Below are 27,127 nucleotides of genomic sequence, written 5' to 3'. Positions count from 1 at the left end.
CTCCAGGGTTCTTGGGTGAGAAAATAATTCCTGACACTTGGGTTTCTGTCATAGGCAGATTCACTGCACACATAATTCTAGGTAAAGTTAGCTAAATAAATACATAAACAAAGAAACAATTGCAACCCTTGAAGTCAAGGTTGAAGGTTTCAGAGGATATGTACAACAGTGCTTTCAGAAATTCTTAGGGCACAAATTTGATCCTGAACAAAATCAGCGAGATGGACAAAAAGTAAGTGTTTCTTGGACGAAAGTCCGTTTCCTGGGTGGTGGCTGTTCAGCTGGACTCCTTATTTTTACCTCCCTCCCTACTGGCTAAATGATGGGAAGAACACAAGGAGCCCTTTCTCCAGTGACCTCTGCAGAGTCAAAACCAATAGGATCCTTCTTTCAGAGGAGGAGGAGAGGGAGAGGGAGGATTCCTCACACTGTCAGACCTTGGGCTTGGGCTTCCTTCTGTGTGCTCTTCTCCCCTTGGTCCCCCAAAGGTGACTTCCCCTATATCACACACAGGGAAATTTGATCCAGAAGATGGGGCCAGAGCCACTTGTCTTGGTCTAAAGCAGGCTATACTTTTCCTCAGTGTCACACATGGGGCCACCTCCCTCCTGTCGGCACAAAAAGTCAGTCAATCTCATTACCTTAAAGAATCATCAAGGGTCTCCTCGTCTGAAGAGAAGGCACCATTGCAGGCATTCTGGAAGGAGCAATTCTGCTTTATCTCTGAGACCTCCCGGGACAAGAGAGTTTCTTTTTTTTTCCTTCTGCCGAACAACTTCTTGAAGGGCTGGAATTTGCCTGTCTTCTTTTTGTCTGTGGATTACAAGACAAATACACAATGCAACTTAACAGCACAGCACCTCTGGGCCCAAGAGCAAATGATAGCAGAGCTCCCGTTGGCAAGGAAAGCATAAGGGCAAAGGGCAGCCATCAGCCTTGAGGAGCTGGCTGGCAAGGGAGTAAGCCCTGTGCTTGGAATATAAATATCCAGGCGGCTGCCGCCTTAGCAGTCCTGACAAAGCAAAGTCAAGAACACCAAGAACTCTCGTCTCCCAGGTTGCCCACGTCTGGGCCTGGGTTTCAAGCTGGATGAACATTTGAGGGAAAAGAGAAAAGGTGTAATCACGGTATGCTCAGGAGGCAGCCCATTCACACATTCCATGCCAAGGAGTGGCAGGGCTTTCGTGAGCAAAGCAGGTGGCAGAGTGTCCAGTTTGGGCAAAAGAGGCTGAAAAAGGATGTGTGAGCCAAACTGGGGCGGCGGGGTTTGCGGGGGGAGCAGGAAAGATTATCCTGTTCTTAAATCTTCTTGCCTAATCTTTGTCAGAAACAGGTATTTTTTCTTTCTTTCTTTCTTTTTTAATGAAAGCTTTTTACTTTCAAAACATATGCGTGGATAATTTTTCAACACTGACCTTACAAAATCTTGTGTTCCAATTTTTTCCCTCCTTCCTCCACCTCTTCCCCAGATGGTAAGCCCCAACATATGTTAAACATGTTAAAAATAGATGTTAAATCTAATATATGTATACATATTTATACAATTATTGTGCTGCACAAAAAAAGGAAAAAATGAGAAAACAAAAAGCAAGCAAGAAAAACAAAAAGGTGAAAATGCTGATGTTGTGATCTACACTCAGTCCTCTCTCTGGGTGTGGATGGCTCTCTCCATCACAAGATCATTGGAACTGGCCTGAATCATCTCATTGTTGACAAGAGACACATCCCAGACATATTTTTTTAAGCTTGCTACATTTCCTTAACATTTTCTGTCACCACACCTTAACAGTTCATTTCTCCTGCCTCCATTTAAAATTTGCCCTGAAAACCCACTAAAGATTTTTTTCTGAACTTCTTCTGAAATTAACTGAGTTGGGAGCTCTCCTTGCATTTCCTTTAGATTACGAGTTGTTAATCTGTAAATTTGTTTTTGTTTTTAGGAGAAAACTATCATTTCAGTCTAGTTGGTTTTTTTGTAACACCAAATATTTTATTTTATGCATCTAAAATCATTATTCTGAGAAGTATCCGTGGGCTTCCCCAGATTGCCAGGACTTCATGAGGTCCACAAAAAAGGTTAAGAACAGTTGTTTTAAGCAGGGGGTGGTACTGTCAACAAGAAATATTTGCAAACTTTTCGTAAAGTTCTCCCCATATAAATCACCTATTTTAATATTGGAAAAAGGGGGTCTCTTTACACAGGAATAGTCATGTCTTCTGGCTCTTCCACTTTCTACAGGTGGGTAAAGTTAGGCCCTCTTGTTTTCCAGGCAGTCCCACTTTTGGAATAAACTGGGAAAAGCCAGAAAGAGGAGGCAAAGAAGACATTTAATCTGTGAGGGGAGTGACGGTGGGAGAACCTGAGCAGTTGGCTTTCAGATGAGGTACATAGCCACCCCTAGGCCAGGGCTAGAGGCTTAGAACTGGGTGGAAAATGAAGGTCACTGACTTTATAAGCACACTGTTTCCCCCTGACCCCTTTCAGCTCTGACATCCATTATAAACATTAGGAGGTGACAGACAATTCCAGTGGGAAGTGACACTCAACTTATCCTTTATCATACAGAACAGGATAGAAAGCACATTCGATTCCGAGTCTGGCTGTGGGTTCAAATTGTTCTTTCCGTTAATTGTGTGACCTTGAACAAAGTAATCAACATGCATTTATTAAGCACTTACTATGCCCAGTCACTGTATTAGACACTGGGGTATAATAATAAAAAAATCACATTAATAGTAGTGGCTAATATTTCTATAGCAACTTTAAAATTATTTATTTTTTATTATTAATTTTTGCAGGGCAATTGGAGTTAAGCTGCCCAGGGTCACATAGCTAGTAACTGTTAAGTGTCTGAACCTTAGATTTGAACTCAGGTCCTCTTGTTTCCAGGACTGATGCTCTATTGCACCATCTAGTTACCATTCTATAGCATTTCAATGTTTAGAAAGCACTTTATATATATTATTTTATCTTCATTAATCCCAGGAGATAGGTACCATTATAGTTTCTACTTTACAGTTGAGGAAGCTGACTTGCCCAGTCACATAGTTAGTACATGTCTAAGGTTAAGTTTGGATGGAAGTCTTCATGACTCCATGTCTAGAACTATTCACTTCACTGCTCACCGTCCCTCAGGAAACTCTCATTCTATAAGGGGAAAGGACCATGGGCACATATATGCAATAAATACCACACACACTGTGAAAATAAATTAATTTTTTGGGGGGAGGTATTAGCAGCTAGAATGAGGATGGAGTAGGAATCTTGAAAAGAGCTTGAACTGAATTCTGAAGGATTATAGGGATTTTAAGAGATCAAGGTGAAGGCAGCTTGGTGGCACAGTGGATAGAGCACCAGTTCTGGAGTCAGGAGGACCTGAGCGCAAATACACACACACACACACACACACACACAGAGAATTATATATGTATGTATATAGATAGAATATATATATGTGTGTGTGTATATATATATATATATATATAGAGAGAGAGAGAGAGAGAATATATATAGAAAAACATATCTATAGAGAATATTTATTTATTTATTCATTTATTTATTTTCTGAGGCTGGGGTTAAGTGACTTGCCCAGGATCACACAGCTAGGAATGTTAAGTGTCTGAGACCAGATTTGAACTCGGGTCCTCCTGAATTCAGGGCTGGTGTTCTATCCACTGCACCACCTAGCTGCCCCTATATATTTATATATACAGAGAAAATATATAGAGAGAATATATATTTATATATATACAGAACTAACACATATAGAGAATATACATTTATGTATACAGAGAGAATATGTATTTGTGTGTAGATATATATATATATATATATATAGACAGAATATATATGTAATATATGTATACAGAGAGAATATATCTATATATTATATATAAAGAACATTTATAATATAATAAATATATTCTATTTACATGTATTTTTACTATATATTACATATATATAGAAGGTATGTATCATAATAAAGAATGTATATATACAGAGAGAATATATATAAATATATGGAGAGATACATACTTGCATATATATATGAGAGAACATATGTGTGTGTGTATATATATATATATATATATATATATACATATATATATATATATACACACACAGAGAATATGTGTGTATGTGTGTGTATATATAGAGAGAAAGACAGACAGACAGAGGCAGAGACAGAGATAGAGAAAGGTGAAGTGAGCAGTCATTGTAGCCTTGGGGAACAGCTTAAATAATGTATATTCAAGTAAACCAAATTGTCTGGAACACAGGTGGGGAACAAGAAGTCATCAGTCTAGCCAGGTAGTTTGGAACCAGGACTTCGATGCCCAGGAATTTGCATTTGATTGTGGAAGTATTAGGGAGCCCCAGGAACTTTTTGATCAGAGTTGGGTTGTGGTCATTCCTGTGCTCTTAGAACGATAATTTTGACAACTGTGTGAGAGAAGAATTTGGAGAGGGTAGGACTTGAAGCAGGGGAGCCCAATGAGTAGGCTATTATTACAAAAGATGACGGGGGCTTGAAGAAGGGGAGTATCCAAGGGAAAATACAGTGGAGATAGAATCCAGATCCCCATGATGTCTAACATCCCTTTCTCTTCTAAATCCTGCGAAGGGTGTGGCTCTTTGGGGTTTTACTATTCTCTGTAGTGGGGCTGCTTTAAGGTTTTATGTGCTGCTGGTCTTGGGCACTTTGAACAAGCCAATAGGATTATACTTTATATAGATAATAACTGGAAAGAAGGAACACCTTATTCCTGTTACAGATGTCAAAGTCCAAACGTCAGGCACAGGAATGCTTGTGAATTTCAAGGAATTGCTGTCTCAGCAAGGCCTCTGGGATGATCAGGAAGTTAAACTGCTGTCCAGCCACGCTTGGGTTACACAACATGCACCCAGGGACGGCTCCACCCTCGCCCAAACCCGTGGAATTGTCCCAGCTAACAGCAGGATCGCCAACGGGGCTTTCTTCAATCTTCAGTTCTGGTAACATTCATTTTTAGATTTTAAAAATCCCCCATCCTTCCCTAGGCTATAAGCTGACTGAAATCTCTCCCAGAGCCCCAATTAAAATGAATTGCTCTGTATTTTGCTATTATCTGATTAAGGATGGTATGTGTTACTGGGTAATTTTTTTTTTTTTTATCATTAACTAGGATTAAACTTTGAAAGAGGATCCTAATATTACTGAAGCACATTCTACTTCTAGACAAAAGAATCATGAAATTAAATGATTTTAAAAAGATTGCATGAGACTTTTTATCCTGTTTCCTCGATTGCAGGAATCTGTTTTAGGGGATGGGGAGCAAGGCAAAGCATACAAACAAGGTTCTATATCACAAAAGGCAGACCACCTAACATTTTCCACAATAGTAAAGTGAACATTTGAATGGCATCATGAAAAATCTGGAATTTTTTAATACAAAATCTAAAGCTGAGTCTACATACAATTACTAAATTCATCATTTTTTTTTTTTTTGTGGTTAATGGTGTGCTTTTTTTCTGTTAATAGCAAGTCTTCACTTAATCAGAGAATCTTTACTTATTTATTTTTCTGAGGCAATTGGGATTAAGTGACTTGCCCAGGATCATCCAGCTAGGAAGTGTTAAGTGTCTGAGGCCAAATTTGAACTCAAGTCCTCCTGACTGCAGGGCTGGTTCTCTATCTACTGCACCACTTAGCTGCCCCTTAATGAGAGAATCTTAAAGTTGGAAGGAATCTTGGAAGATCACTTAATTCGTCTTGTAGCTGAATAAGAATCCCCACCCTAACATACTAGATAAGAGCCCTTTCAACCTCAGCTTGGAGGAAGAACCTCTGGAGGCAGCCTTTCCAGATGGTTTTGATTTTGTGGATGTTTTTCCTCACAACAAATCTCAATGTGCCTTTCTGCAGTTTCCACCCACTGCTCCCAAGGTCCTTCAGCTGATGCTCCTGTGACGTGATCTTGAGACCCTCTTATCTATTTCCTTCCTGAAATACTGGTTCACATAAGTGAACAGAATAATCCACATGCAGATTTAGCAGGACTTATCAGGCATCGTGTTTCTATCCCTACATACCCAGTAATGGCTCTTTTTGCAGAAGAGGAAACAAATTTAGAGAGGGTAAGAGATTGTCCCATAGTCACCCAGCTGGAGCAATATCAACTGTTAAGACAGCTGAAATGCTAAAAACTATGTCAGGCTGGGTATTTATTTTGAAAGAACAAGGCAATTCTAGAAATGTGATAAAAACGAAAAACTTAGGAAACTGTAACATCACAGAGGTTCAGGGACTGGCCGTCCTATCAGAATTTGAGGGCATTGCTCTCCTTAATCACACTTCAATTCCCATTTATCTAAACTTTGCTCTGGGTAATGAATAGGTTAGAAAAGAGACATTAAGGAGTAATTTGAGTGTCCTAATGTCTAAACTCCATGAGAGCAGAGAGCATCTTATCTGCATGTACCCTAGGCCTAGCATTGTGGTCTTTATCCAGAATTGTAAGCTTATTTAAGGTTTCTTGAATTGCCTTGGTTCAGCAAAGCCTATAGCAGGAAGCGGTAACAGAAGCTCTGGATCCTCACACAGAATTGAATGAATGGTCCCTTCCAAAATCCCTTCATTTTCTGTAAACTGTGGCCAATGACCACATATGGATAAATAAAAATCATTGCTTCTGCATCTAATGAGGATGGATAACTTGGCTAACCAGGGTCATGATGGAAAGGAGGAGAAAAACACTTCTTCCCTTCTGTTTTTCATAACTATATCTTTGGTTGCCTTATAACAAAATTACTAGGTAACTTCTTCCCATTCCCAGATATTCAAAACTGAATCTCCTAGAAGTCTATGTTGTATGGGGGAAAATGTTCCTTAGTACTGTGCTATTTCATACTCCCAATTTTACTTTCATAGAGCAAGGAGCTAATGGGTCATGGTGACTATCACCAAAATCATATTTAATTGAGTATACCAGTTTGACACTGCCTGAGATGATAATGGACACATGATTACCTTATTGCCTACTGAGCCAAAAGTGACTAAGTGACTAAGTGTTATGCCAAAGAATAACAAGTCTTTTCACATCTCTCTTCATCAGCCCTTCTAACTTTTATATTCTCTCTTCCAGGCTGGATTGGCAGGAATAGCCATCAGTCATATACCTCTTAAGAAAGCACTAATTTCTCATATGAAAATGTACATAATAATAATAATAATGAAAAGTACAGTTTCTAGAAGAATTTTTCTTTAATTAATGAATAGAATAAATTCATTTTCATCAGTCCTTTGGCTGATTGATGTAATTAATATGCAAAATCTTTCTTCTTCCTAAACAGCATCTTTTCTTGGCTCCTTTTTTTTTTTAACCTTGGGTCCACATTTAAAAATTGTTTCAGGGAATTAGCTTTATCTTAGTGCTTGCTTTTACCTTTCAATGTTAGGCATTATGTCTCTATAATTATATATGACTTAATTTCATTCACTGATTATTTATTACACTGCTAATAATAAAAACAAATATTTCTTAAAACTTACAAATCATCTAGAAAAGTCAAACTAGTTTAAAGTTGCTTTTACATGTAACTGGGGGAAAATAAGATATTAAATAAAAAAGAACTTTAAAAAAAGTAAAACTAAACCAGTCCATTTCTCTGCCATTTTCCTATATCTCATTTTATTCATAAAAAAATGACTGAGTAGCTACTTTATTGCAAAATGCTATGCTAGGTTCAGTGAGGGAATATAAAGATACATAAGGAAGTGCTCTCAAAAAATTCATAATGTATTAGGAATGACTGAATAAACATTAAGCATTCATTATACTCCAAGCATTGTTCTAAAGTGGAGATAGACAAAAACCAGTTTTTGATCTCAAGGAGCTTATTTTCTAATTGGGGGAGACAACATATACAAGGGTGTGGTGATCACAAAGCAGTGGTCTTTAGGATGCTGAGAACCATGGGAAGGATTGGGGTTGGTTTGATAATCCCTTTCCAGTTGGCAGAATTGATTTGATTAGAGTTTCGATTACAAGAGGCAGAATGGATATGAGTGTGAGAAATATGCACTTAACTCACACTGATAACCAGGAGATTGCAGGTGTGGAAAGTAAAATATGACTAAGACAACAGTAAGCCATGTAGCCATGTGAGTTTGCTCTCATACATTCATCAATTAGGATAGCTCAAGTCCTAGAGAAAGATATTCATCTTGCTATTATTCAAAATAGTATGCTAAATACAAAAATGAAGTGTTGATAAAATTCAGAAAAGGGAGAGAGGAATCAAGGAAAGCCTGGTTAAAAGGGTAACATTGGAGCTGTACCTCTAGGATAGAGAGAATTTTGACAGGTATGGTTGGTGAGAAAAGGCAATGCAGAAAATGATAGAAATGATATCTACAAGGGTATAGAGGCAAGAGAGCATCGGATATGGTTGCAAAATGGCTAGTTGTGTAGTTTAACTAGTCTATTGTGTTAGTGAGAAATAATGTGAGATAAGGCTGGAAAGATACCATGAAGACAGATTGTAGATGACCTTGAATGTCAGAGTAAAGAATCTGGACCTTATTTAGTAGGCAATGAGGATCCATTTAAACACGTGAGAGATGTGATCAGAATTGTGTATTAGTTCCACTTGCTCTTCTTTCATTCACTTCTCAACTCTTAGCAATTTGGATCTAAAATTCTATTCATGGATTCATTTAAAATAGCTCTCTTCAAAGTCAACATTCATTTCTTCATTGTCAAATGTAATGGGTTCATATCAATTATTAGCTTTCTTGACCTCTCAGTTCAAGTCAGCAAGCATTTATTAAATACTTACTCCCTACCAGGCATTGTATCAAGTGCTACAGATGTAAAGGAAGACAAAAAGAGTCCCTATTTCAATATGTTCATAGTCAGATGGGGGAGACAACTTGCAAACGATTATCCATAAATAGTATATATGCAGAACAAAATGGAGATAATCCCTGGGCAAAGATACTAGAAATATGATGGGTCATGAAAAGCTTCTTCCAGAAGGCTGAATTTCAACTAAGAATTGAAGAAATTCAAGGAAGTTAGAAGGTAGAGATGAAAAAGTAGAGCATGGAGGACAATACAGACACCCAGGGATGAAAGATGGGAGGCATTGTCATTGGATCATAGATCCATGTGGAAGGGAGTAAAATATCAGAAGAGAGGCAGGAACACTTTGAAAGCCAAAGGATTGACATTTGAACACGGAGGTTATAGGGAACCACTGGCATTAAGTGAATGCATGCATTTGCACACGTGTGCATGAGCAACACATTCAGTTCTAAGCCTTCCCTTTGTCAGCTGAGGGAAGGATGGCCTGGAGTGGGAAGAGCTTTGAGGCAGGAAGACCAATGAGAAGACTTCTCTAAGTCCAGCTGTGAGATGATCAAGGTCTCCACCAGGATGGAAGCAGTGTCAGAGGAAAGATGAAGATAGTATATCTAAGAGATGCTGCAAAGATGAAAACTGACAGGTTTTGGCAGCAGACTGGATATGGGGAGCGGGGATGAGAGAGTGAGAAGCCGAGAATGTCCTAAACAGCACTAGGGAAGTCAAGAAGAGGGAAGGGTTGGAGGTTTTGTTTTTGTTTTTTTTTTAGCTCAGTTTTGGACGTATTGAGTCTACTACAGGACCTACTTTGAGATGTCTGAAAGGCAGTAGGAAGTTTGGACTGGATAAACAGATCTGAGACTTACCTGGATAGAGACGATAATTTCATACATGGTAGGTAAAGAGCTCACAAAGCAAAATAATATAGAGGGAGCAGAGAAGACCTAAAACAGAGCTTTGAGAGACACCTATAGTTAGGGGGTGCGACCTGCATGAAAATATGATAATGGAGATGAAAGAGGAACAATCAGGTAAGTAAAGAACCAGGAGAGAATAATATGAAAACCTAGAGAGAAAAGAATATCAAAGAGAAGTGGATTATTGACAAGGCCATCTGCCGCAGAGAAGCTAAGAGGGATAAAGAGAGAGAAACACCATTAGATTCAACAACGAAGAGATATTTTGTGATTTATTGGAGAGAGCAGTCTCAATTGAATTATGAGGTCAGAAGTCAGATTGCAGGGAGTCAAAAAGAAAGTTAGGGAAGAAAGTAGGGACATCTACGGCAGATAACTTTCTCAAGAAGTTCAGTCATGAAATGGAGAAGAGGACAATAACTAGACTGGATCAAGTGTGGGTTATCTGAGAATGGTCACGGATGAAGATATGGTTGAGGATGAGACATGGAGCTGTTTGTAGATAGCAGAGAAGTAGCCAGTAGACAGGGAGAGATTGAAGATTAGGGAGACAGTCGAGGTAATAGAAAGAGCAATTTTCTAGAGAAGATGGGATGGAAGGAGATCATTTGTCCTTGCAGAGGTGAAGGCAAGGAGAAGGACCACCTCTTCTTGTGACAGGTGGTGAACGAGAAGATATTGGCAAAAACCATCTAAATGATGAGGGAGTTCTCAGGAAATGATCTCTTATTTCTGTGCATTATGAGGCAGCTGAAGGGTTGGGAGGAAGAGGAACCAAGAACGATTTAAGGAAAGATGAAAAAAATTTGGAAAAGCAACTAAGCTGAGTATACAGTATTGCCTGAGTATATGCCTGAGACCAGTTTGAACTCAGGTCCTCCTGAATTCAAGGCGGGTGCTCTATCCACTGTGCCACCTAGCTGCCCCCTTCCATATCCTTAAAATAACCCTTCACTATTTCCTACCATCTCTGCTAGCTAGCTATCAGACTATAGCTTTATTCCCTTCTTAGTTAAATACAAATGTAGAAGGCATCTGCAATCAGTGCTTCCACTTCCTCTCACTCAATTCTAAACGTTCTGCAACGTGATTCTTTACCTCATCTTTTGACTGAAGCTGCTCTTTCTACTGTCACTTAATTGCCAAATCTAATGGCTTTTTCTTAATCCTCATTTTTCTTGACTTCTCTGCAACCTTTAAGACTGTTGATCACCCTCTCTTCTTGGAAAGTCTCTCTTATCTTGGTTTTTGTGCCTTTTCTCTCCGGTTCTCTTCCTATCTAATCACTCCTCATCTTCTTTTGAGATCTATGTTCAGTCAAATAATTGGCAATGTTATTGGCTTCCATGAATTCGTTATATATGTTAACTCATTTGATCTGGGAATCATCTATGTGGAGATAATAATGATGACTCTCAGTATCATTGTTATAATTATTATAATTATCCAGCTCTACTCTTTCACAAGACCTCCTATCCTATAGCACCAACTGTCTTCTGAACATCTCAGACTGGTCATTTTGGAGGCTTCTCAAAGTCAATAACAGACTGATTTTCTTTTCCCTCAAACCTTCACTCTTCCAAACTTCCATATTTCTCTTGAGAACACCACTATGTTTCCAGTTACTCAGATTCACAACCTCAGTATTACCCTTGGTTCCTCACTCTTACCCCATATATCCATTTGGTTACCAAATACTATTCTTTCTCCCTTCATGTCATCTCTCTAAAACATTTCCTTCTCTTTACTCCCATAGCTACATTCATCACTTCTTACCTGGACTATTTTTTCAAGACAATTGGGGTTAAATGACTTGCCCAGGGTCACACAGCTAGGAAGTCTTAAGTGACTGAGACCAGGTTTGAACTCAGGTTGTCATGATTTCAGGGCTGGTGCTCTATCCACTGCACCACCTAGCTGCCTCTTTATCTGGACTATTATAATAGTGTCCTCATTGGTCTCCCCACTTTGAGTCTCTCTTCATTCCAATTTAGCCTCCATTTAGTAGCCCCAGAGAGCTTCCTAAAGCACAGGCTCCCTCCCAATAAATACATGCCCTTTGAAAGCAAGATGTTTCCTTTGCTCTTTTTATCCTCAGCATCTAACATCAAACTTAATATATGGTAGTGTTTAATAGATGATTACTATCTGATCAGGAAGATTTATTTGGCAGGAATAAGCAAATTTCAGAGGAAGAACTAAAGACGAAGAGCTCGTTTAGGATGCAACTGCAGCAGTTCAGGGAGGAAGAAATAGGTGTCTGATTTGTGGCAGTAGAAATGGAAATGCAAAAGAGGAAGAATGTAAGAGTTTCCAGATGGGGAGACAGAGAGAAGAAAGGCAGAGAGGTTGAGCCAGGTCACTCAGGGCTACTCAATGGCCAAGATACCTACAACACATATGGATTAAGCACCTACTACTGTGTGATAGACATAAGATTGGGCATTTCTTGTTCTCTGCTCTTGTCTCCCCTTTTGCCTTTTCTCCTTCTTCTCTCACTTTTCCAATTCTTCCTGGCTCTCTGACAGACAGATTTCCTCCCAGTTTCACAACAGATCATTTGAGAAACCAAACAATATTTTGAAATAGTAACAAAGCCAGTTATGATATTTGGTACAAAGCTAAAGTGTTTGTTTGGCCACATCTTTCCAACATGCGAGAAGGTGTGTGGGTGGTAGCTCTCCACTCTGCCAGTTTTCGTGCACCAAGTCATTTTTCTACGTGTGGGTATGGAGGAGGTGGGAAATAAGGCGGGCAGGCATTGAAAGAGCATCTTCGACTTGGTCTGGATTCAACAGGACTCAGAGGGGATTCATTTTTAACTACTCCCACCTAAGCCGCCTCTTCCTTATAATGAGAGCTCCCTTTGTAAGCTCTAGGATGCTATGTACTCTTGGGAGGAAAATATTGTCTAGTCCTGGGAGGTAGGTAATGAAAATATTATCATCCCCTTTTTACAGATAAAATAAATGAAAGGTTTAACAAGTTTAATGGGCTTGCTGAAAGCCCAATAACTGCCAAAGCCAGGCTTCAACCCAAGCCTTCTGAGTACAATATTCTTTTCCCTACATCATGCTGCTCCTCTGGAACCTAAATATATCTGCAAATATAGGGATTCCTTCCAATGCTGGGACTCACCTCCTATGCAGAGAACTGTGGGGTAAAAAGTTACTGTTATGTAATCATGTCCTCTCTCAACCTTTCCCTGCCTGTCTTTCTGTCTCTGTCTCTCTCTCATCTCCTCTTCTTGCACAGGTTGAAAGTGGAGTATCCACTCACGAGTCCAATCTCCCTGGTGATCCTGAAGCTTTAACCTGCTCTTTTTCCAATCTGGGTCAGTTTTTCCTTACTTGGGCAATGTGATGGTTGCCCACTCTTAAGGACTCATTTTAACTTTAGCTCTACTGTGGCTCCGAATCCATGAACTCAAAAGGTCTACCAGTTTTAGTCTTCCCAGGAGCAGGAATTACTGGAGTGCACTACTTTGTTTAGTCCTGGACACTTGTTTTCCAAATATCTGTAACAGCCAGTATTCAAGTCTTTAATCCCCATTGGCACTGCCCGGTCTGTGGAGGGGGCAGCTGTCACTACTGTTCCTTAAGGGTAACCTTATGGATTGCTGATGATGCTCAGCTAAGTTACATTTCCCATACACCAGGGTTCATATGTACATAGCAGCTCAGGACTTATGTAGTCTGTGCTTTTTTATATGAAATTGAATTGTTCAAACCTCAGACTCAATTTAAAGTATGAAGTATTTTCTTTGCATCTGAACACTTTCCTCTTTACCCACCAAGGTTTACCTTTTTGCCCTTTAGATAGTGTATCTTCTCCATGCAATCCATTTGTAACCTCCATAAAATCATTTGATTTCTCTTCAAAATAAACCACTTGACTTCTGACATTTTAGTTTTCTTAATTGTATTCTCAACCCTGCCTTGTAGATAGTCTTAGAGCCTCTTTATGTTTTCCTTCATTAGTTGGAATGATTCAAGAAGAAAGTGCAAATCAGAAACTGTTCTTAACAAATATGACTCTTCCTGAGAACTATGCTAGAGAGGAAATTTGTTAACTGTTACCATAACTGACTTTATCATATAAAGGTTAAATAGTTGAAGAGTTGGAAATAATGTAGACTCCAGAGAAAACCAAAGTCATTATTTCTAATACACTGGCTCACTAAAAGTCAACTAAACAAACATTTAATTATAAAGCTCAGAATGAAAATGAGATTTTCAAATCATTTAATTAAAATCCTTTTCCCCTTGCCTCCTGGGATGTGTATTTTGGATTCTACTCAGTAAATGTTTGACTTTGGGTCAAATTCTCATTTTACAATTTACTGTAATGGAAGCATTCTGAGAGAAAGCCATAAGACAAGAATCTAATTTTGAATGAGTATCTGCAATTTGTGGCGAGGTCAAATGGTTCAGCATCAAAATCCCACTGAGGGTGATTTTCCTTGTTCCTAACAAGAACAGGACAGTACCACGGACAGTTTCAGTAAGATCACAGAAGGATGGAGTTGACCACATTCAGTCTAAGCCCCTCATTTCATACATGAGGAAACTGAAGCTCAGAGGAGCTGATACTTAAACTGAACTCCAATCTTAGACTGCAGTTTCTAGTAATAATATCCTTTACATGTTACCTAAGATGAGAGCTTTTGGAATGGAGAGCCCATCTAAAAGCAGAATATTGAGAATGAGGATCCCTTAAAATTCATGTGGTCATGGAAGACTAGGGCTTGGAAGACCATGGCTTGGAAGACCACTTTGAGATCTTCTCTATAGGTCTATCTTTGAGCTGGAACATATTTAATCTGTATGCAACCAAGAAGAGGAGTCTGAATGGAGATTCTGTAATCTCTATCCATTCTGGAATTCAAATAGCTATCAGGAAATGCTTCCTTATGTCTAATTTCATTCCCTTCTGATTAAAATTTGAAAGTACTTTTATTTTTTTCTGATCCTAGTGGAGAAGAATTGCTATGTCATTGTTTTCAGAATAATCAGTCCTTGAAGGTCAGAGGAGCTCCTTTAGGTATTTCTTTTCTAGGCTAAAAACCTCCAACAATAATTCTGGGATCCTAGAAAGGAGCTGCAGATTAACTCTGGCTCTTGATGCATTCAAAGATAAAAGATCTATTTATTCACAGATGTTTTCAAATGATTCCTGTATCCCAGTGTTCTAGGAGATTTGGTCTAAAACTTTCCATTACCCACACCCATACCCAAAATATCCATTTCCCAGATTGAATCCAGAAAGTGCTTTACTTATTGATAACGTCTTCCATCCTTCGATTACTGCCACTATTGATGGCAGCTCTCATTCCTCTGCCTCTCAGCTTGGCCCCCCCAATCCTGAAATAATGTATTACTATCACTTCTGGGATCCCACAGCTTATTGCCAGGGCCTTAGGGATTTCTTTCTGGGAATCTGAGCCTATATGAGTCCAACTAGTTTTTCCATTTGTCTCATCTCTGATTTTCTCAGTTTGTGAACTGGCAATCAATCACTGGTCCATCTAAAAGAACCATTTAGTATTTAGGGAACTCCCATTGTGAAAACTCCCTCTACTCATGCAGCCTGGTACCTTTTCTGTAACTTAGAGTTCTCTAGTTACATAGAATAACTTGTCTACGATCACATAACAAATAAGTTGAATCAGTGTTTAACCCAAGATTTCTTGACTCCAAGGTGAGCCTTCTGTATCCAATAACATACTGTCTCTCAGATATTATTGTCTTTATTTTATAGATAAGGAAGTTGAGGCTTAAGTTACAGAAATGATTTGTCTAAGATAAGTGTCAGAGTGAAGTCTTAAACTGAGATCCTATTCTAGGGCTTGAAAATCACATTTAGACAGCATACTATCTCCCAGATATTATTGTCTTTCTTTTTTAGATAAGGAAGTTGAGGCTTAAGTTACAGAAATGATTTGCCTAAGATGAGTATCAGAGTGAAAGCTTAAACTGAGACCTTATTCTGGGGCTTGAAATTCACATTTAATATCTCCTCCATTACATCATGCACTGAATAGTGCCAAGTGGTTCTTAGACATAAGTGTAGTTCACCAGCCATATCCTATAGTCATATAACTCGTTTGTATCCAATAGCATCTTTGCTGGCATACGGTGCCCACTCAAACAATGTTTGCTGATTGATTCCCTAATTTGCCTCAAACCACATTTTGTCATCCCAGGCTGGTCATATTGCTGGAGAGATTTAGTTACAGCCCCAATGTGATCCATTGCATATCTGACAGCTGCCATGGCTAAATGAAGCTGGAAATGGATTTTACATAAAAGCAAGCTCTCTCAAGGCAATTAAATTAGCATTATGACACCACCATCTCAGAACTGAAGTTCCAGTGACCTCAGCTGTAATCTCAATTTCGGCTTTGAACCCTTTCCTTCTCATCTCCTGTAATTCTATCTCTCAGGTTTTAACCAAATCTCCCACTTCTTAATTAAGCAAAGGAGAAAACCTTATTCAATTTGATCTTTGGAACTGCTGAGCTCTTTTGCAGATGTTCTCTTTTGACAAAGCCTTGGCCGTGGACTTTTTTATTTCAGCAATTGTGTTAAGGGAAATACAGTCTTCAAGCAACTGAGTCACTTTTGCTAAATTGCAACCCAGTGCTTTGAGAGCACAAATTCTTAATCTTTGTTTAAGGACTTGAATACTTTCATAACTGTATTTCAACATAATTGTTTTCCTTTGTAATCCTATGTATCTTGCTTTATGCATTTAAAAACATTATCTGAGAAGGGGTCTGTAGTCTTCACTAGAGTGCCAAAGAATTCCAAGACATAAAAGTGATTAATAACCTCCACTAAGAGATTTCAAAAAATTGTCAGAAGAATTTTTTCTTTCCTCATTGATCTTAAGATATTAAGTTTTTAGATCAGTCACAAGACTTCCAGAGGTTCTGACAAATCTGACCACGTAGAACATCTCATGAATATTTTTGGAGTTCTTTTTTTCCTTTTCATGAGTTTTTCAAGGATCTCTCTTCCCTCCAAACCAACAGAAAATTATTTATTTAAGCAACAGAAGATGGGGGGGGGAGGGAAAGGGAGGGAAAGAATGAGCAATGATATAATATGATATGGGATGTAGGAAGAATGAACAATGGAAGTTCATTGCCTTGGCCCTCAGTCTAAAGAGTTATGAGAATGGCTGAGCAGAAATTTGAGATCCTTGCCATCTGTTCAGAGAAAAGGCTCAGGTGCAGACCCTGAGGATGGTCCATTTGGGTCAGGTGATAGATGCTGAAACTTGTGTCTGATGCACAGAAAATGGAGATCAGCAGGTCCAGGACCTGCAGGAGACGAGCAAATCAGGCACAGTGATCATGGATTGGTCATCAAATAATGAAGTACTAAATCTAGAGGGAGTCACCCTACAGACTGGACATATATTCTCCCCTTGCTGGCTTCCTTGCACAGCACTGTAAGCTAGAGGAGACTACAAATACTAAAACCTCAGTGTTTCGTAGGCACAGGTACTTAGCATGGGAAAGGTAAAGCATAGTAAAGAGCCTTTCTATTTCATTTCCATTGTTAAAAACTCCCTCTCTAAATTGGAACACTAATGCATTGTTGGTGTAGTTGTGAACTCTTTCCATTGTTAGAAAGTCCCTCTCTAAATTGGAACACTAGTGCATTGTTGGTGTAGTTGTGAACTGGTCCAACCATTCTGGAGGACAATTTGGAACCATGTCAAAAGGGCTATAAAACTGTGCATACAATAATAGCTCTACAAGGTCTGTATCCCAAAGAGACCATAAAAAGGGAAAATGACCTTTATGTTAAAAATGTTTATAGTAGATCTTTGTGGTGGCAAAGAATTGGAAACTGAGGGGATGCTCATACTCAACTGAGGGGAGAATGACTGAACCAATTGTTGCACATGAGTGTAATGGAATACTATTATTTTATAAGAAATGATGAACAGGTGGATTTCAGAAAGATTTACATGAACTGACGCTGAATGAAATGAGCAGAATCAGGAGAACATAGTACACAGAAACAACATCACTGTGCATTGATCAGCTCTTTTGAATAATGCAGTATTTGAGACAATTCCAAGGGACTCATGATGGAAGATTCTATCTACATCCAAAGAAAGAACTATGGAGTCTGAATACAAATTGATTCATACTATTTTCACTTGTCTTTGTATTTTTTTTTCCTTCTCTCATGGTTTTCCCCTTTTGTTCTGATTCTTTTTTCACAATGTAAATAATGTGGAAATATGTTTAATATGATTGTACATGTATAACTAAAAAAAACCTTCCCCTTTAATTTAGCATATACATTTTGATTTTTAAGAGCATTTTCTGATAGTTTGGATGAAGGAAACTCCAAAAATGAATCAAGCTGCACTATTCTTTGAAATATCTCTTGGCCAGACAATTCCAGATTCATAATGGAAAATGGTAACCATATCCAGAGAAAGAACTGATTTCGTTTGAATGCAGATTGAAGCATACTGTTTTCATTTTATTTTTTCATTTTTTTTCTTTTTGGTCTGTTTCTTCTTTCACAGCATGACTAATATGGAAATGTGTTTTACATGATGGCACATATAAAACCTCACATTAAATAGATTACCATTTTAGGGAGGAGAAAGGGAAAAAATGGGGGAGAAAATTTGGAACTCAAAACATTTCTAAAATGTATGTTAATGGGTCTCTTCAACAATGAGATGATTCAGACCAGCTCCAATGATTTTGTAATGAAGAAAGCCATCTATACTCAGAGGGAAGACTGTGGAAACTGAGTGTGGTTTACAACTAGTATTTCACTTTTTGTTGTTATTGCTTGCATTTTATTTTCTTTCTGATTTTTTTCCTGTTTGATTTGATTTTTCTTGGGCATCAAGATAATTGTTTAAATATGTATGCATATATTGGATTTAACATATATTTTTACCATGTTTAACATATATTGGATTACTTAACATCTAGAGAAGGGAGTGGGGGAAGGGGAGAGAAAATTAGAACACAAGGTTTTGCAAGGGTTAATATTGAAAAATTATCCATGCATAAATACAGAAAGGCTTGGAGAGACATACGTGAACTGAAGCTGAGTGAAATGAATAGAACTAGGAGATCGTTATACAGTTCAACAACAATACTACATGATGATCAGTTCTGATGGAAGTGAAATGAGAGGATCCAAATCAGCTCCAATTGATCAGTAATGAATAGAACCAGCTACACCCAGAGAAAGAACACTGGGAAATGGGTATGGACCACAATATAACATTTCCACTCTGTTATTGTTTGCTTACATTTTTGTTTTTTCTTCTCAGGTTATTTTTACCCTCTTTCTAAATCTGATCTTTCTTGTGCAACAAGATAACTGTATAAATATGTATACATAAAAAAAGAAAATATTCCAAAATGTGCATTTAAGAAAAAATCATGGTAGGTTGATTGAAAAAATTTAATCAAATTTTAAAAAAGAAAAAAATTATCAATGCTTTTTTTTCCCTGAGGCAATCAGGGTCAAGTGACCTGCCCAGGGTCACACAGCTGGGAAGTGTTAAATGTCTGAGGTCAAATTTGAACTCAGGTCCTCCTGACTTTAGGGCTAGTGCTCTATCTACTGTGCCACCTAATTGTCCCCATGCATATGTTTTGAAAAGAAAAAGATTTAATAAAAAAATAAATTAAAAAACTAAAATGTATGTTAAAAACTGTCTCTACATGTAATTGGAAAAAAACCAAAATATTATTTAAAAATAAAGAAAGAATTAATTCTTGGTCTCTCCCAAAGGAAACAAACAGCATTCTTAAATGTGTTACACAGACTTATATCGGAGTGATAAGCTATGGATTTTCTGATGGGAACCTGCAGTTCAAGCCTCCTGAAAGAATGATTCAATTAATGGCAGACTCTTCTCTGTCATGTAGGATTTACTGCAGTGCATTATGTATCCTGGTAGGGCCTTTTAGCATGCTGTTAGCATGAAGGATGCCATACAAAATTCTCTCAGATCTTCCCAGTAGGAATCTCTGAGTTTTTCTCTCACTCCTCTCCCCAACACTAATTGAGAGGCTCAAACACATTGGGAAAGCAGGATAAAGAAGTTAAACTCAAATGCAGAACTGGGAGCTAAGTTTGCCTTTGAGATTTTCCAAAGACAATAAACATCCTCAGCCCGCAATTCATGATTGCCAAATCATGCACTGGGGGAAAAATGGCTAGCTCCCTGTCACTCATAACACTTGGGGGGAAAAGCTAAGGGAAGAAAATGGTGTCAGAAGAAAATGCCTTTGGCTGTAAAATTAAACATCATGGTTTCATCTGAAAATTTATCTGACAGGAGTGGTTCAAAATACCCAAATTCTTTGCCCTTAGACATCAAATCTAATGGAGTTTAAAAGAGTGTAAAAGTCTGATACTGAGATCAGCACCAGCATCCCTTTCCCTTCTTATTTACCCAGTCTATCTTTGTGTAGAGTTCGGAACTTCCGGATTGACCACTAGAGCAAGGGGCCCCTGATTTTTTTGATTCCTTGGCAGTCAGTAAATCTTCTTATGTACTTTATTCAATATTACAAGAAATAAAATTTATAGTCTACTATTCATAAGCACATAAAAAAAGCTTATGTGAAAGAAAAAACTCCTTTTCAACAGAAAAGGAAATAAATTCTAGAGTTTAAACATGTCTATGGACATAAGAAATAAAATAAAGTGATTAAATAATTTTAACAGGATAATAGTTTTTAAATTGAAATATTCCCTTATACTTTTAAAAACTTCTTTTACCCCAGAGATATCCCAGGTTGCACAAGCCTGAACCAGGAGCTCCTCCCAATCTAGGAGAAATCAATCCCTCCTTTCCTTAAAATCTTAAACATCTGTGAGGCTAAACTCAATGACATCTCCTTTTTCCTAATCTACCTAGTTGAAAATGCTCCTCCATCCCAACCATTTTGTGTATATTTTAACCATGTAAATATCATTCCTTCCCTACAACAGAATTCAAGCTCTATGAAGGCAAGGTGTATTATATATATATATATATATATATATATTGTCTTTGTATCCTCAACATATTTGTATAGTGTTTAGCACTTACCTAGCAGCTTACTAATAAGTGCTTCTGAATTTAATCAAATCAGTATGTAATCAGAAAGACAAAATGGATTATTGATTTAACTTAGTATAGAATTTCTTATGCTCTTATAACAATTTCTGTAAGATGATTTGGGTTAATTATATGCAAATTAAAACAACTTTGTGGTACCATCTCATACCTATCAGATTTTGCTAATGGGACCAAACAAACAAACAAAAAAAAGGAAATGCCAAATTTTGGAGGGGAAGTGGATAAACTGGAACACTAATGTTCTGTTGGTGAACTGATGTTGTGAACTGTGTGATAGTGTGAACTGATCCAACCATTCTTGAGAATAATTTGGAACTATGCCTAAAGGACTAAAAATTGTCCATATTCTGACCCAACAATACTACGACTAGTTCTACATCCCCCCCCCAATTTTTTTTTTAAAAAAGGACAAGGACCTATTCATGCACTGATATTTACAGCAGCTCTTTCTGTGGTGGCAAAGAATTGGAAATTTTGGAGATCATCAACCAGAGAGTAGTTGAACAAGTTGTGGTAGATGATTATGATGGAACTGGGGTATAAGAGATGATGAGCAGGATGCTTTCAGAAAAACCTGAAAAGACATTACATGAACTGATGCAAAGTGAGGTGAGTAGAACCAGAACACTGTATATAGTGAGAGAAACATTGCACAATAATCAACTGTGAATGACTTAGCTATTTTCAGCAATATAAAGATCCAAGACAATTCCAAAGTTACGGTGAAAACTGTGCTCTCTCTCTCTCTCTCTCTCTCTCTCTCTCTCTCTCTCTCTCTCTCTCTCTCTCTCTCTCGAGGAAGAACTGATAGAATATAATGCATATGGAAGCATACCATTTTTACTTTACTTTTTCATGCTTGTTATGTCTGTGTTTTCTTCCACAACATGACTAATATGGAAATATAGCTTTCATGACCACACATGTACAATCTGTATCAAATGGTTTGCCTCTCCTCCACACACTCTGTCTTTAGTCAAACTGGTCTCTTTCTTGTACTCAGATTCAACACTACATCACCTGCCTCTTTTATCTTTGTTCCATGCCTTGAATGTACTTGTTTCTCACCCCCTCCCAGTAGGGTTCTTTTGTTCCTGAGTTCCCTAGTCGGGAGTGCTCTCTCCCTCCTTGATGTATAGTTCTATATTTACATGTTGCATGTCCCCAGTAGAATGCAAGCTTCTTAAGGTCTTTTCCCTAAGTTTTTTCTTTGTATTCCTAGTGCCTAGCACCATATCTTATAACACAGCAGGTGCTTAATAGATGCTTATTGAATTGAACTGCCCTAGGTCAGAAAGCCATTGACAATGGCAGTGAAGGAAAGTAGGAACAGTCTGGAATGACAGCTGGGAAAAGAACAGTGCTATTACCATGTCTGTTCTCTTGAAGTATTTTATTTCAATCTATGAAATGATATATAAATACAGAAACTCTAACTAATACATGGTTCTGTTTTGCTGTTTCATTCTCCACATAAGATCTCATAGAAATAAAAGAAAGCTTTTCATGTAGACAGCAAACACCTGCCAATATTCATATTCTTTCTCATTCTCTCTGTCTGTCTGTCTCTCTCAATAACATGACTTCTTTTAGTGATTTATTACTCCTTCCTTGAGCATGTTCTATCTTTATCTGATAGAAGGATGAAACAACTTAAGGAGATTTCATTTTTTCCTATTTGTGACCCCCTGGGAATGCCTGAGAACTGCATTGCAGAGTGAATTTTTGGCCAGGAAGTCAGCTCCCCTTCAAGCCCTTGGTAGATGACTCGTCCATCCTCCTCTCCAGCAAAGCCTACTTAGGAGAGCAGTCCAGACACAGCTGTTGAGTATGGTCAGCCAGTGTGCTGAGCCAAATGTCACTGAGGGCATTCTGCTGAATTATCTTTTATCCAAACGTTACTTAAAAGGAAAAAAGGAAACACAGAATAGGAAAACAAATCTCTCCGAAGATCAATTACATTAATTGCAAATGATTTCCTACTTCAACCAACTCTAAGCTGCTTGCTTTTTACTTTGTTTCCAAGCAGGGAAATCAGGTGGCTACTGTTCAGGAGAGATAATAGGCACTGGTACCCAATTAGCCATTCTGCTCTTGTGTCTGAAGTCAGGAAATCGGTTTCCCCCTAGCCAAAGCAATGACTCATCCTGTGCTCTCAGGACAATGGTAAGATGCTTGCTTTGCTGCAATACAGCAAAAAGGTTATTTGTTCTGTAACATTCTACACAGAAGAAACTACTTTATCATATGGGAAATAACAAAAAAATCAATGCAAAAATATAGTAACAGCATCATCACTCTCTTAATATTAAGGAGTGATTGTTCAAATGTAACTGGAATCCTAATCTTATCCTTCAACTCCACCTCATCCTGGAAAGATATATGCACATTTATAGACTTACATGTATAAGCTTATGTATGTATGAACTATATAGAAGCACATTAAGTACAGTGTCCTAAAAGTTTTAGTGCAATTTTAAGCTTTAATAAATCCAGGATTATAAACGCTACAAACTTACAAAAACATCACTTGAAATTTTTTTTTCTTGTAGACTTATTTAGATTTCTGGAGTATCAATAATAATTTCTTACCTTAATTTTAACAAGTCTGGGTACTTTGTCAGGCATTTTGTGTGCTACAGTTTCTGGATGACACTTTCTCAATTGATCAGCAGAAGAGATCTTGGCTTGGCTACTTTGATCACCTGATCAATTTCCATTAGTCTTTCTTGTGGAATTATATGAAAACTATCAAATAAGCCCTTTCAAAACTTAATTTTTTTTTGGGGGGAATGATCTTAAAACTGGATGCAAATATATTCTTTTTAGTCATTGAGCAATAGCTAAAGAAAGTTTCTTCAAAGTTAAAATATCAAGTAGAGGGATATATACATATATATGTATATATATATATATATATAAATATATATATATATATAAAAGACAGTAATTATGTTGAATTATAAAAAAAAATCAATATTTAAATTAACTTTTCAAATAGCATTTCATACTTCTAAAGTTATTAAAGCTTAAAACTATAGAAAGACTTTTGGGAATCTGTATTACTAGAAAATATACACATTAATGTATATATGTATATATAGGTATATTCATATACAGTATATGTATATAGATGTGTATGTGTATATAGAAGTATTTATACATATATTGGTATATATACATATACACACATAGATGGATAGATGATAGATAACAGAAAAATAAGTAATGGTTAATTGCTGTGCTTTTATTTTTAATTTTTTTGCAACCAATTATTTTTGAGTGAAGGACCTCAACTCCACATATTATATAAGGATCAAGTAAAGGAACTAGGGATGTTTCACCTGAGGAAGAAAAAGCTTCCTTCTCCAATCCCTCACACAACTATTTTCAAGTACCTAAAAGATTGTTTTATGGAAGAGTGATTAAGTTTCTATTTAACTCCAGAGGACAGGGCTAGGAGCAATGGTTAGACGTTGCAAAGAGGCAAGTATAGGCTTTATTTTCTAATAATTTGGGGCTGTTTTGAGAAGTAGCAGGTTCTCCTTAACTGGAAGCAAGGAAAGGCTGGATGAGCAAGCAGTCAATTGTGTTAGAATGAATACTGTCAGATAGATCCTGTGGCTACAAGGCCACTTCAATCCCTTCCAACTCTGAAATTCCATGACTCTATGACTTTATAATAGCTGATTTTTATATAGTTTAGGGTTTAAAGCACTTTACACATGGTATCTCATTTGATCTTCTCCAAAAGCCCCCTAAGGGCCAGAGGTATTGTTATCTATATTTTGCAGATGAAGAAATTGAAGTTCTTAGAGGTTTATAACTCACCCATGGTCATACATCTACGTAATATTAGGAATAATATGGGGGTTCAAACCTTTCTTATCACAGATGAAAGAAAGGGAAAGTAAGTGGCCCAAAGTTACATGCAGTAGAATAGGGACTTGAACCAAACTTCTTTAAAAAAATTTTTTTTGTTTCTCCTCAGATTACATGTAAAACCAATTTTAAACTTTTTTTTTTTAAGTTTTAATTTCTCAATTCTATTCCTTTCTCGTTTCCCTTCCCTCCTCCTCCTTGAGACAGTAAGCAATCTGAGATAGATTATACATATGAAATCATGTAAAACATTTCTGTATTAATCAGTTTGTGAAACAAGATTTTCATAGTGTATCAGAGCTAGAAAAAAGCTTGGAAATCTAATTAACTCAAACTCTTTAGGGAAAAGGAGCCCCAGTAGGGAAGGGAGTTTTCTAAGGACATATACATATTTTAAATTGGGGTCAAAAAGAAAAAGTTACCTCAGAAACTTCTAGAATATTAGAACTTGAAAAGGATCTTAATTACCAATATAAGTCAATCAATATGCATCTGTTAAAGGTTTATTATGTCCCAGAAATTAGTCTAGATGACAGAGATACAAAGATGAGATTTTATAAGGAATGAATTTGGAAAAAACATTAAGTAGTACTCGAGAAAAGCTAAAGAGATTATCTTCCTGTCATCACTGAAGGTAAGCTTGAAAAGACAGGGAGAAAAAAAGATGGGGAAATTTTAAAAAATGAAATTATTGTAATTTTTATCTTTTGAAGATGATGAACAGGATTCTTTCCAAGAGACTTTGTTATTCTGAGTGAAAGAAGGAAGGTGGGGCCGTATTCTCAGAAATGAAGAAAAGTCAGAGTTTGAAGTGACTTTGGTTGTAGTCTTTTTCACAACTAAAATTCTGCAAATTATTACCAAATTATTTTTTATTATTTATTTCATTACCAAATTGCATACTTAGTAAATGATAAAATTTATTTAATCCTTGGAGATCAAGATGCTTAATAGAGAAAGAGATGAATGAGTACTATTGGGAAAGGAAATTTCTCCAATTTATTCAATAATATTGATGAACAGAGTTTGTGTTCTGAGTTTAGCTGATTGAGAAACATGATGAAACCTTGTGTTTCACTTAATAGTGGAATTTGGTTTCCCAAGAGGAAAAAAAAGTATGAAGAAGCAATGAATTGCACTAGGAGATGCAAACTGTCTTTTTATAGCTGGATTTCATCCTGGGTCATCCTTTTACCATTAAGAAGCCAGGGACAAAATCATCCCACTCATTAAGGGTGTGTTGTAGACAATAGGTTTTATTTTTAATAAAGAGTTCATTCATCATAAAAAAAGCAATTTCTTCTCAAATCTAGCTCAGCAAGCACTGCACACCACTTGTGCACACCAAGAACATACACTTCTTAAAGAGTCAGAAAGGTCATTCTTATGCTTTTTTTTTTTAAGCCTCTTTTATGTTTTAAGGTGATGCAAAAACTAGATTCACTTTTGTGAACATGCAAACAGGAAACAAAGGGAAATATCCTCAGAGGTCCTAAAAAATCCTGAAGCTAAATGCTAATTGACTCTGAAGGTGGCTGATTTTATTTTAATAGAGGTCAGATTACCCAGGTAACATCCATTACTTTTTCTAGTTTTAGCCACATTTTCCCCCTTGGGTGCAAAGGCAGCCTAAATTTTCTCCAGGTTCAGTCTTGCCCCAATGCATTTAAAGAACTGATGATACCAGGTCATTGCTCCTGGTCCAGAGAAGCTTCGAAGAGAAAAAAAAAAGTCACTGATGAATTCCCTTTTATATATATATATATATATATATATATATATATATATATATATATATATATATATATATATATATATATATATATATATATATATATATATATATATATATATATATATATATTTAAAGGGAAAAACAGATAACAATTTTTTTTCTTTCAAGAAGTTTGATGTTCTGAGTAAATGTAATCCCTGACCTCATCCAGTTTAACAAGATTCTATATCAAGTCCTCTGGGGCTAATTTTCCCTTAAACAAGATAACTCCTTGTATACAAATAATTCCTCCCTCAAGGGAAGTAGATGGAAAGATTAAGATTTTTCTTTTTCCACTTATACCTTCTATTTTGATCTCTCCTTTGCACAATCTTTGCCCTTCAGATACAACCCTGCACCTCTAATCTCCTGACTTGTGCTTTCCTCTATTACTTGGAAAATGAAGCAGAGAATCATCAGAAGTCAGGAAAGCTTTAGTTGTATGTTGAAAACTGTCTTCTGGGTAGGGCTACTATATCAAATTGAGAAATTGTAATGCATGCTAGGAAAGTAAGAGTTTACAGCCTATGTAACTACAGATTAAAATCTCTTTGACATGTTAATTAGCCACAAGGCA

At 37.1% G+C, this 27,127-nt stretch overlaps 1 protein-coding gene across 3 annotated transcripts in view; it reads right to left on the bottom strand.

Moving 5' to 3' along the window:
* CRACD (capping protein inhibiting regulator of actin dynamics) overlaps positions 1-27,127 on the bottom strand; it is a 265,993-nt gene that overhangs the window by 70,326 nt on the left and 168,540 nt on the right. For all 3 annotated transcript variants that reach the window (XM_074276139.1, XM_074276140.1, XM_074276141.1), the window contains exon 3: positions 642-813. The gene's annotated coding sequence lies outside the window, so the exon portion shown is untranslated. The remainder of the gene's footprint in view (positions 1-641; positions 814-27,127) is intronic.

The sequence above is a fragment of the Sminthopsis crassicaudata genome, chromosome 6 (genome assembly GCF_048593235.1).
Source record: "Sminthopsis crassicaudata isolate SCR6 chromosome 6, ASM4859323v1, whole genome shotgun sequence".
NCBI classification, from domain to species: Eukaryota; Metazoa; Chordata; class Mammalia; order Dasyuromorphia; family Dasyuridae; genus Sminthopsis; species Sminthopsis crassicaudata.
Note: the sequence above shows the minus strand (reverse complement) of the source record. Positions and strands in the feature narration are given on the sequence as shown.